This window comes from Mandrillus leucophaeus, unplaced genomic scaffold, assembly GCF_000951045.1.
Source record: "Mandrillus leucophaeus isolate KB7577 unplaced genomic scaffold, Mleu.le_1.0 Scaffold38, whole genome shotgun sequence".
Classification (NCBI taxonomy): domain Eukaryota; kingdom Metazoa; phylum Chordata; class Mammalia; order Primates; family Cercopithecidae; genus Mandrillus; species Mandrillus leucophaeus.
The window spans coordinates 3,659,762-3,669,052 of record NW_012104031.1 but is presented as its reverse complement, the minus strand read 5'-3'; the positions used below and the strand labels follow the sequence as shown (position 1 = coordinate 3,669,052).

At 42.3% G+C, this 9,291-nt stretch overlaps 1 protein-coding gene and 1 pseudogene across 1 annotated transcript in view; one reads left to right on the top strand and one right to left on the bottom strand.

Moving 5' to 3' along the window:
* The window catches only part of KDM5B (lysine (K)-specific demethylase 5B), an 85,347-nt gene extending 76,363 nt beyond the window's left edge, over positions 1 to 8,984 (bottom strand). Inside the window, exon 1 of the mRNA XM_011990514.1 lies at positions 8,942 to 8,984. The gene's annotated coding sequence lies outside the window, so the exon portion shown is untranslated. The remainder of the gene's footprint in view (positions 1 to 8,941) is intronic.
* LOC105547149 overlaps positions 1 to 9,062 on the top strand; it is a 16,103-nt pseudogene extending 7,041 nt beyond the window's left edge.
* The last annotated feature ends 229 nt before the right edge of the window (positions 9,063 to 9,291 follow it).

Here is a 9,291-nt window from a genome sequence, read left to right as displayed (position 1 = left end):
GGGGGTGCCTTTTCAAGTTTCACTTTTAAGACATCCCTTCATGGCCAGCCTGGCTAACATAGTGAGACACCATCTCTACAAAAAAATTTGAAAAATTAGCCAGGCATGGTGGTGTGTGCCTGTAATCTCAACTAAATGGAGGGCTGAAGTGAGATCACTTGAGCCCAGGAGTTCGAGGCTGCGGGGAGCTGTAATTGCGCCACTGCATTACAGTTTGAGCAACAAAACAAGAAAAAAAGAAAACAGTCCCTTCACAGCCAGGTGCAGTGGCTCATGCCTGTAGTCCCAGCACTTTGGGAAGCTGAGGCGGGAGGATGGCTTAAGGCCAGGAGTTCGAACCAGCCTGGGCAACATAGCAAGACCCTGTCCCTAAAAATAATAATTCTGGGTGTGGTGGCATGTACCTGTGGTCCCAGCTATTCAGGAGGCTGCGGTGAGAGGACGGCTTGAGCCCATGAGGTCAAGGCTGCAATGAGCTATGAATGCACCACTGCACTCCAGCCTGGGCAACAAAGCAAGACTCTGTCCCCGGGGGGGGGTAAGGGGAAATCCCTTCACTATATGGGAAAATGAGGGATGTGTATTTGGCACTAACTCTTGCCTCACTAAATCTGTCCCCAGACTCTTCTTAGCAATAAGCAAATAAAGCTTTGGGATTTAAGCTCCTTGCAATCCATCAATTAATTAGTCTGGACAGCAGCCCTAGGTCAGTGTCAGATCCCCTTAGAGCAGATGATAAGCACACGTTGCAGTAAAATGACTTTGTCCACGGTCATGATGTAACTAAACTGAAGACTCTACCCACCTATTTTTTTAAATCTAGAAAATATCCCTCCTGTCCTCTTTTACATAATAGAGGAACTGGCTTTTGAAAAGTAATTTTTTTTTTAAAGCTTTTTTTTTTTTTTTAATTTATTTATTATTATACTTTAAGTTGTAGGGTACATGTGCATAACGTGCAGGTTTGTTACATATGTATACTTGTGCCATGTTGGTGTGCTGCACCCAACAACTCGTCATTTACATCAGGTATAACTCCCAATGCAATCCCTCCCCTCTCCCATGAAAACTAATTTTAAGCCAGGCATAGTGGCTCATGCCTGTAATCCCAGCACTTTGGGAGGCCGAGGCGGGCGGATCACCTGAGGTCGGGAGTTCGAGACCAGCCTGACCAACATGGAGAAACCTCGTCTCTACTAAAAATACAAAATTAGCCAGGCGTGGTGGCACATGCCTATAATCCCAGCCACTAGGGAGGCTGAAGCAGGAGAATTACTTGAATCTGGGAGGCAGAGGTTGCAATGAGATCACGCCACACTGCACTCCACACTGGGAGACAAGTGCGAAACTCCATCTCAAAAAAAAAAAAAAAAAGTAATTTAAAAAAAAGAAAAAACTATGACAAATATATATATACACACAGTCCCCTTGATAAACCTCATTTTTATCCCTGCAAAATAATAGTTAAATTTCACAGCATGTTACAAGAGATTGCCATGTGAAATGAAATCAACAAGTTCTAAAAGGTCATTATGTGACCTTCTTCCTGGTGGCATCTCCTATCTGAGAAATAAAGTTATTATTTCAGGGAAGCAGGGAGAAATTTTAAGGGATATTAATAGAAAATATTTTCCAATGACCTAATTTTTAAATTGAACCTAATAATCTAAGAAGAAATTCATTAGACTCTTCAAATTCTCATTTCCCTAAAACGTCTTTTCCAGAAAGGGACTTTTGTTTTGTTTTTGTTTTTTGAGACGGAGTCTCGCTCTGTCACCAAGCTGGAGTGCAGTGGCGCGATATTGACTCACTGCATCCTCCACCTCCTGGGTTCAAGTGATTCTCCTGCCTCAGCCTCCCAAGTAACTTAGGACTACAGGCGCGTACCACTACGCCCAGATAATTTTTGTACTTTTAGTAGAGACAGCGTTTCACCATGTTGGCCAGGATGGTCTCAATCTCTTGACCTCATGATCCGCCCACCTCAGTCTCCCAAAGTGCTGAGATTACAGGCGTGAGCCACCGCGTCCAGCCATTTTGTTTTGTTTGTTTTTGAAACAAAGTCTTGCTCCGTTGCCCAGGCTGGAGTGCAGGCGGCATGATCAGGGCTCACCACAACCCGGAACTTCTGAGTTCAAGCCATCCTCCCACCTCAGCCTCCTGAGTAGCTGGGACTACAGGTGCATGGCACCATTCCCAGTTAATTTTTTGTCTTTTGTAGAGATAGAGTCTCACCGTGCTTCCCAGGCTGATCTCAAACTCCTGATCTCAAGTGATCCTCCTGCCTGGAGCCTCCCAAAGTGCTGGGATTACAAGTGAAAGCCACCATGCCTGGCTAGAACGTCATTCTATTTCCTCGTTACTACTGATGTCAACTCTGTTTTGTCAGGCAAAATACCCACTCTGACCAGAAGGCCCCTTCCCAAGAAAGGAAAAGTTGAGATAAAGTCTGGCCAATATGAAAATGAACAGATAAAGAATGAAGTGATGTTAGCAGAGACAACCTCCACCCACCAACCAACTCCCATACCTCCATGTGCCAACAGACCTGCAGCTGGTCAAGTTACTTGACATGTCCCAACAAACGTGTAACAAAGCAACAAAGCCATTGACTAAAACTGAGAAACACTATCCCCAACCTAATTGGACAAAATGACCATCACTGACTAAAGGCTACAAAGCTCACTCCTAATTGCCGAAATGTCACTTATAACCTGAATAGGACAAAAGCTAAGCCAAGCTGTTCTTTACAAATGAAGATCCCTAGTATTCTTTCAACTCCAATGCTGCTACTCCACTTTCGGCTCTTCTATCCAGGAAAATAGCTAAAGTAACTATTCTTTACACTTTCGTGTATTCTCGACATTTTTCATAATAAAATGTTTTAATTTACTCCCTGTAAGTGATGGGTCTAGCAGAACAAAATGATTAGTTTTTATATCCGAAAGAAAGCTTAAATGCTTTAAAAAAAGAAGCAGTAGCACACATGGGATGACTCTAAGGCCATGTATAAAGATATATGCTGATGGTGCTTTAAGAAGGATGGTCTACAGTTAAAGGTTTGAGTGTCTTAAATCATGGTGTGGGGAAGAGGACTTAAAAGAATGCATTCAGTCAAATTCTGCATCTTTGTTCCAAACATCCTACAATTATGGAACCGAAATGCCTCACTGTCCCAGAGATATCTTTTCTTCATTAATCTGGTTTATAAACTTGGTTGTAAAAAGCAAATTCACCAAAGAATTCATCTAATAATAATAGAAAAAGAAACATTTCTGGACGAATTTGTGGAGGTATACAATTTAATTTTTCATTTAATTTTTATTTAAAATTAAATTTTCATTTAATTTCCCTCTTTAATCCCATGCAAGGACACAGCAGTAGAAATATTTAAGAAATACTTCTCAATTGCATACAATTCTTATGTCTAAAACAAGTTTCTCACAATCTGGATTTTATAAATCCAGTTATTAGTATCTCAAACTTTAAATAATCAAAAGTTAATGGCAGCAGCCCAAGAATATGGCTTTCCCAAGGTATTAACTCACCCACCCACTCACCCCAAAGGAACTTGTCGGTATGCCTCTGTTGAGTCCCCTTCAAGAGACCCAAACTTAAATTTGAGAATGTGTAGCCCTCCAGTTCCCAACCTCCATTCCATCTTTTTCTCTTTTTTTTTTGAGGCTGGCAATAATCTGTACTATAATAGCTATATTAGAGAACACCTAATTCTCTTAGAGGAAAAAAAAAATTGCACAGCAATCTCAACACAAATGAAGCTGAGAGGACTGTCCAAGGATGAAAGCAAGGTACTCCTAGGTTAGCAGTTTTTCAAACCTATAGATGACATTTGGAAAGAAGTATACGCATAAGACTTCAAAAACCCTGAACACCAGAGACCTAATTAGCACATTCATTTTAGGAGCATGCGCTTTCCCTTATTCTTTTCTATAGCCAACCTTAATGGGGTTCAATTAAGGCAACAATGAAAGGTTACAAAAGTCTACGAAAAGGTCCCATTACAGTATTTAAACAGGGTTCGATTTTTTTAAATCGAATAGTTTACACCTTTTTTTGTTGTTGTTTTGGGTTTTTTTTTTGTTTGTTTTCTTTTTTGAGCCTGTCGCCCAGGTTGGAGTGCAATGGAGTGATCTCAGCTCACTGGAACCTCTGACTCCCAGGTTCAAGCGATTCTCCTGCCTCAGCCACCCGAGTAGCTGAGATTGCAGGCCCCCACCACCATGCCCAGCTAATTTTTGTATTTTTAGTAGAGACAGAGTTTTGCTATGTTGGCCAGGCTGATCTCAAACTCCTGACCTCAAGCAATATGCCCATCTTGGCCTCCCAAAAGTGATGGGATTACAGACATGAGCCACTACGCTCAACCCCGTATTTTTTTACCTAAGAGAAAATTCCTCCACTGGCTGATTTCTACCCACTTATAAATGTAAACCAATAAACACATTTTTCACTAATCTATCAACCTGACATACTCCAATACTCTAAGTCTAGGCCAACAGGTCATAAAGAAAATTACCCTAGAAACAGAGAAAGAATAAAATTAAGGATTAATAATTTTCTTTTAACTTTTCTTATCAGTGTCTCAACAAAATAATTCAGGCCAGGTGCACTGGCTCAGGCCTGTAATCCCAGCACTTTGGGAGACCAAAGCGGGAGAACTGCTTGAAGCCAGGAGTTCAAGATAAGCCTGGGCAACATACTGAGAAACCCCATTCCTACAATTTATTAGAGGCTGAGGAGGGAGGAGCACTTGAGCCCAAGAAGTGGAAGCTGCAGTGAGCCCTGATTGCAACACTGCATGCCAGCCTGGGTGACAGAGTTAGATTTTTTTTAAAAAAAGGGAGATTTCAAGCCCTGGCTTTTAATAGAGAAGTATATTAACGCTTTTCAAAGGTAATTCTCTACTCATTTCACTCTTTTAAAAGTTTAGATTGCATGTTTAAAACCATACCCTATAATCATAGGAAGGGAAGGAAATTTTTCCAGTGGGGGTGGGGACTCAAATCTTTAGCTGACTCATATTTGCAATATCATTCACATTACACTCTTAAATTCTACAAGTTTTGTTTATTAGTTCACTACGAATTACAACTGGGTAGATATGTTTGTGGTTACTAATGTGCCCAATTTACCACTGGCAAAGTCAAATTTAGCTAAACACCCATTCAATAACTACAATAAATGAAGTTTGTTTTTGCTTTAAGGTAGACATTTGTGGCCTGGGTACGGTGGCTCACTCCTGTAATCCCAGCACTTTGGGAGGCCAAGGTGGGTAGATCAACTGAGGTCAGGAATTCAAGACCAGACTGACCAACATGGTGAAACCCCATCTCTACTAAAAATACAAAATTAGCCGGGCGTGGTGGCGCACGCCTATAACCCTAGCTCTCAGGAGGCTGAGGCAGGAGAACCGCTTGAACCCAGGAGGCAGATGTTGCGCCACAGCACTCCAGCCTGGGCGACAGGAGTAAAACTCCATCTCAAAAAAAAAAAGGTAGATATTTGTGGCCTGGAACTGTAAGACTTAATCCAACCTCCTATCAAGTTTTTATCCTGGGCATTATAGTCCTAAATTTGTCTTTAAAAGTAGTTACAAGTGAGTTCAGGGTTTCTTTTGAGGGCGATGAAAATGTTCTACAATTGATTGTGGTGATGGTTGTACAACTCTGTGAAAATATCAAAAACCACTGAATTGCACATCATAAATGGGTGAACTCTGTGGTATATTTCAATAAAAGGGTTTTTTTTTTAAGTAGTTACAAGTTGTTCCCTTGCTCAAGGATGTTTCCACTGATAAGCCTCTTCTCCAAACGTTGAAGGCTTAAAGTAGCCAAAGATACCACAAGTAGGGAAAGATTTCGTGACACCAAAGAAATAGGGAAAACCCAGAGAGGGTTAGGTCTAAGTTAATCAAACTCCAAATTAGGGAGAATGATACGCTGGAAAGGGAGTAAATGAGCTCCATATCATTAACACTTCTACCATACAAAGTGTGTAAGTTCCTCCCTCTTCTCTAGGAGTGGAACCAATAGGTTCACTCAATAAAAGATGCTGACTGTGGCCGGGCGCGGTGGCTCACGCCTGTAATCCCAGCACTTTGGGAGGCCAAGGCGGGTGGATCACGAGGTCAGGAGATGGGGACCATCCTGGCTAACACGGTGAAACCCCGTCTCTACTAATACAAAAAATTAGCCGGGCGTAGTGGCGGCTGCCTGTAGTCCCAGCTCCTCGGGAGGCTGAGGCAGGAGAATGGCGTGAACCCGGGAGGCGGAGCTTGCAGTGAGACGAGATAGCGCCACTGCACTCCAGCCTGCGCCACAGAGCAAGACTCCGTTTCAAAAAAAAAGATGCTGACTGTATTAAAACATTTAAGGGCAGTTTTACACTTGGCTATAAAGATGAAGGAATCAAACTAGTAACCACAAGGAGTTAAAGCTGAAAAAAATTTTGTCTCTTGTGCCCTTGGGTTTGATTTAAACCTTCTCTGGACACAAAGAAGAAATTTGTGGAATCTAGGCCGGGCACGGTGACTCACACCTGTAATCCCAGCACTTTGGGAGACCAAGGCGGGTGGATCACCTGAGGTCAGGAGTTCAAGACCAGCCTGACTAACATGGAGAAACCCTGTCTCTACTAAACATATAAAATTAGCTGGGCGTGGTGGTACATGCCTGTAATCCCAGTTACTCACGAAGGCTGAGGCAAGAGAATCATTTGAACCCGGGAGGGAAAAGTTACAGTGAGCCGAGATCGCACCATTGCACATCAGGCCTGGGCAACAAGAGCAAAACTCCGTCTCAAAAAAACGAAAAAGAAAAAGAAAAGAAACTTGTGGAATCTATCTATGGCCAAATGTGAGACATGACATCTGAAAGCAAGAAAATAAGTTACTAAAGCCATAACTATATTCCTATCAAAATTTGGGAGACAAAAAAGTATTTACTGAACAGCCAACTATTTTTCTGCCTAATAGTTACACCCTTAAAATTATTAATCTCCAAATACCACAAAGTGATATGGAAAAATATGATTTGTCCTTAGACATCTAAGTACAGTATCAAGGAGGAAATTAAAATTTGCATTTTAAAGGTGACAAAACCAGAAACCGTATTAATTGTAAATTTAAGGTCTTGGCCCAGAAAACAAAGCTGGTTATCCAATGTAGTTGATATAATTTGAAACAAAGGTGTCTGTTAAACTTCAAACTCAGAATTGAAGTATAATCTTCTTGACTTAATTACGTTTTCTCACATTTATCTTAGTATATTTTCAAATTTCTGAGAACCCCTAAGCTGCCATATACAAAATAATATAAGCACTCTAAGGTTTTCAGAAGCCAAGCAGTTTTGGGAGTCTCACTGAGAAAGCAGCTATAAACTGAAGCTATATTAAGTACCATTGGTAAAGATACAAAGGTAAGAACAAAAGGAGACAGAGATGTTTTATACTTCTCCTTACCTTCTAACAAGTAAAATATCAATAGTCCCAGTTCCCCTTCTAATATAACCATTTGTGCTCCAAAAACTCAGTGAACAAAAATCATCCAGAAATACAGACATTACATATATGACCATGGAAAATATTTCACACCTCTTGAAGTGTTTTTTTGTTGCTACATATCAACTATATGAAACCACTTGTTCACAGTTAGCTTTCCTAAAAACAAAACAGTTTCTAAAACAAAGACTGTTTACATCTCTTAAGAAGCCTTTGTTCCAACAAGACCCCTCTTCAAGAGCTACAACTTCTGGAAAGATTTCCCTTTTTGTGGTTATATCAACAACAAATACTCTCAAACTCTTTCCATTTGGCATAGGAGTTTGTTAAACAAAGGAGGAAGCAAGCCCCCTCCACACAAAGGAGGTCTCCAAAACAGCACTGGTTGTATTTGTAGATTATTGGTGCCTCTTTAACCCCTTTCCTCAGGCTGTACTATGTAGTACTCTCAATACAAAATGGTGGCCATCATGTCTGTCTGACATTCAGAGGGGGGAAAAGGCAATTCGATCACACATTTTGCAAAGATTACCATTAATATTCTAGCCAAGATGAGGAAATGGGTAGCCAAGCCTAACCAGAGCAACACTATCTTTTCAGGAAAAGGGCCCTCTAAAAGGCAAAGAACAAGAAAGCAAGATAAAGGATTTACCCCAGCCCTGGTATACCACAATACCAACATGGAGGACACCTCCCAGGAATCTGACTCCCCACATTTTGGTTACTAACAACTTAGTCAAGTTACCCAATTTCTGAATAAAATCCCATTAATGCAAATGTGCGATATTCATATTCACCCCTTCTAGCATGTGACATAAAGCCACATTACTACAGTGTGAAACATGACCTATTATTCAAGAATTAAAACCTTGGCTCTAACCAGCCCTGTTATAACTTCTGCAGGCCTCTTTGCACTAAGAGAAACGTACTTCCCTTAAGCAGCAAGAATCAACCTTGCCCACTTCGCTGTAAGAAATGGATCTATTTTCAAACATTTCCCTCATATTCGCTGGCTAGTTATTTTCTGAAGCATATAGTTCATCTCCCTTTTCAAACTTGCTTAAGAAAAACTAAAGTAGGTGTCCATGTTTTAATTTGGGGCAGGGAAGAGTTAGGATAAGAAGCCTTATTTTCAGGGATCTCCCTGAAAACAGCTTTCCAAAACATAAGGATTACAAACAGAATCCCTACAACTCAAAATCGCATTACAAAGAGCAAGCTTAAGGGAGAAAGGGGTGGGAAGGGGTCTTCCTCCACTTAGGAGTGGGGGTGGGGGAAGAGAGTGGGGAGAAGATTCTTAAACAGTAGGAAAGGCAGTTAAACCCCCTTCCCAACGGTCCCAGCCCGTCCAACCGCCGCTTAGGCCAACTCGGACTCAGACCCTCCCGAAAGGTGGGCAAAAACCAGGGGTGTACGAGCGCACCCAGTTCCGGCCACGGGGGAAGGAGTTGGCCGGGCTCTCCTCAGCGAACGTTGGAGCCGTTGGGGATGGTTTCAGCAACACCCACCCCTCACTCACTGCCCCCAGGCCCGAGGCGCTGTAGACAGGGCTGCAAGGGCTGCGGTGGGTGACTGCCTTTCAGCGCCCAGAGGCCGAGGGCCGGGGGAAACGAGCACGAAATCTTCGGAGGTCTCTTCGTCTGACATTCCCCTACAAACACCGCCTCGCCCCGACCCCATCCCCAACAGCACAGCCCAGGCCTCCCCGGGGAGCCGAGCGGCTGAGCCAGAAGAAGCCGGGTGTGTGAGCCTTCGGGAGCGCGGGCGGGCATG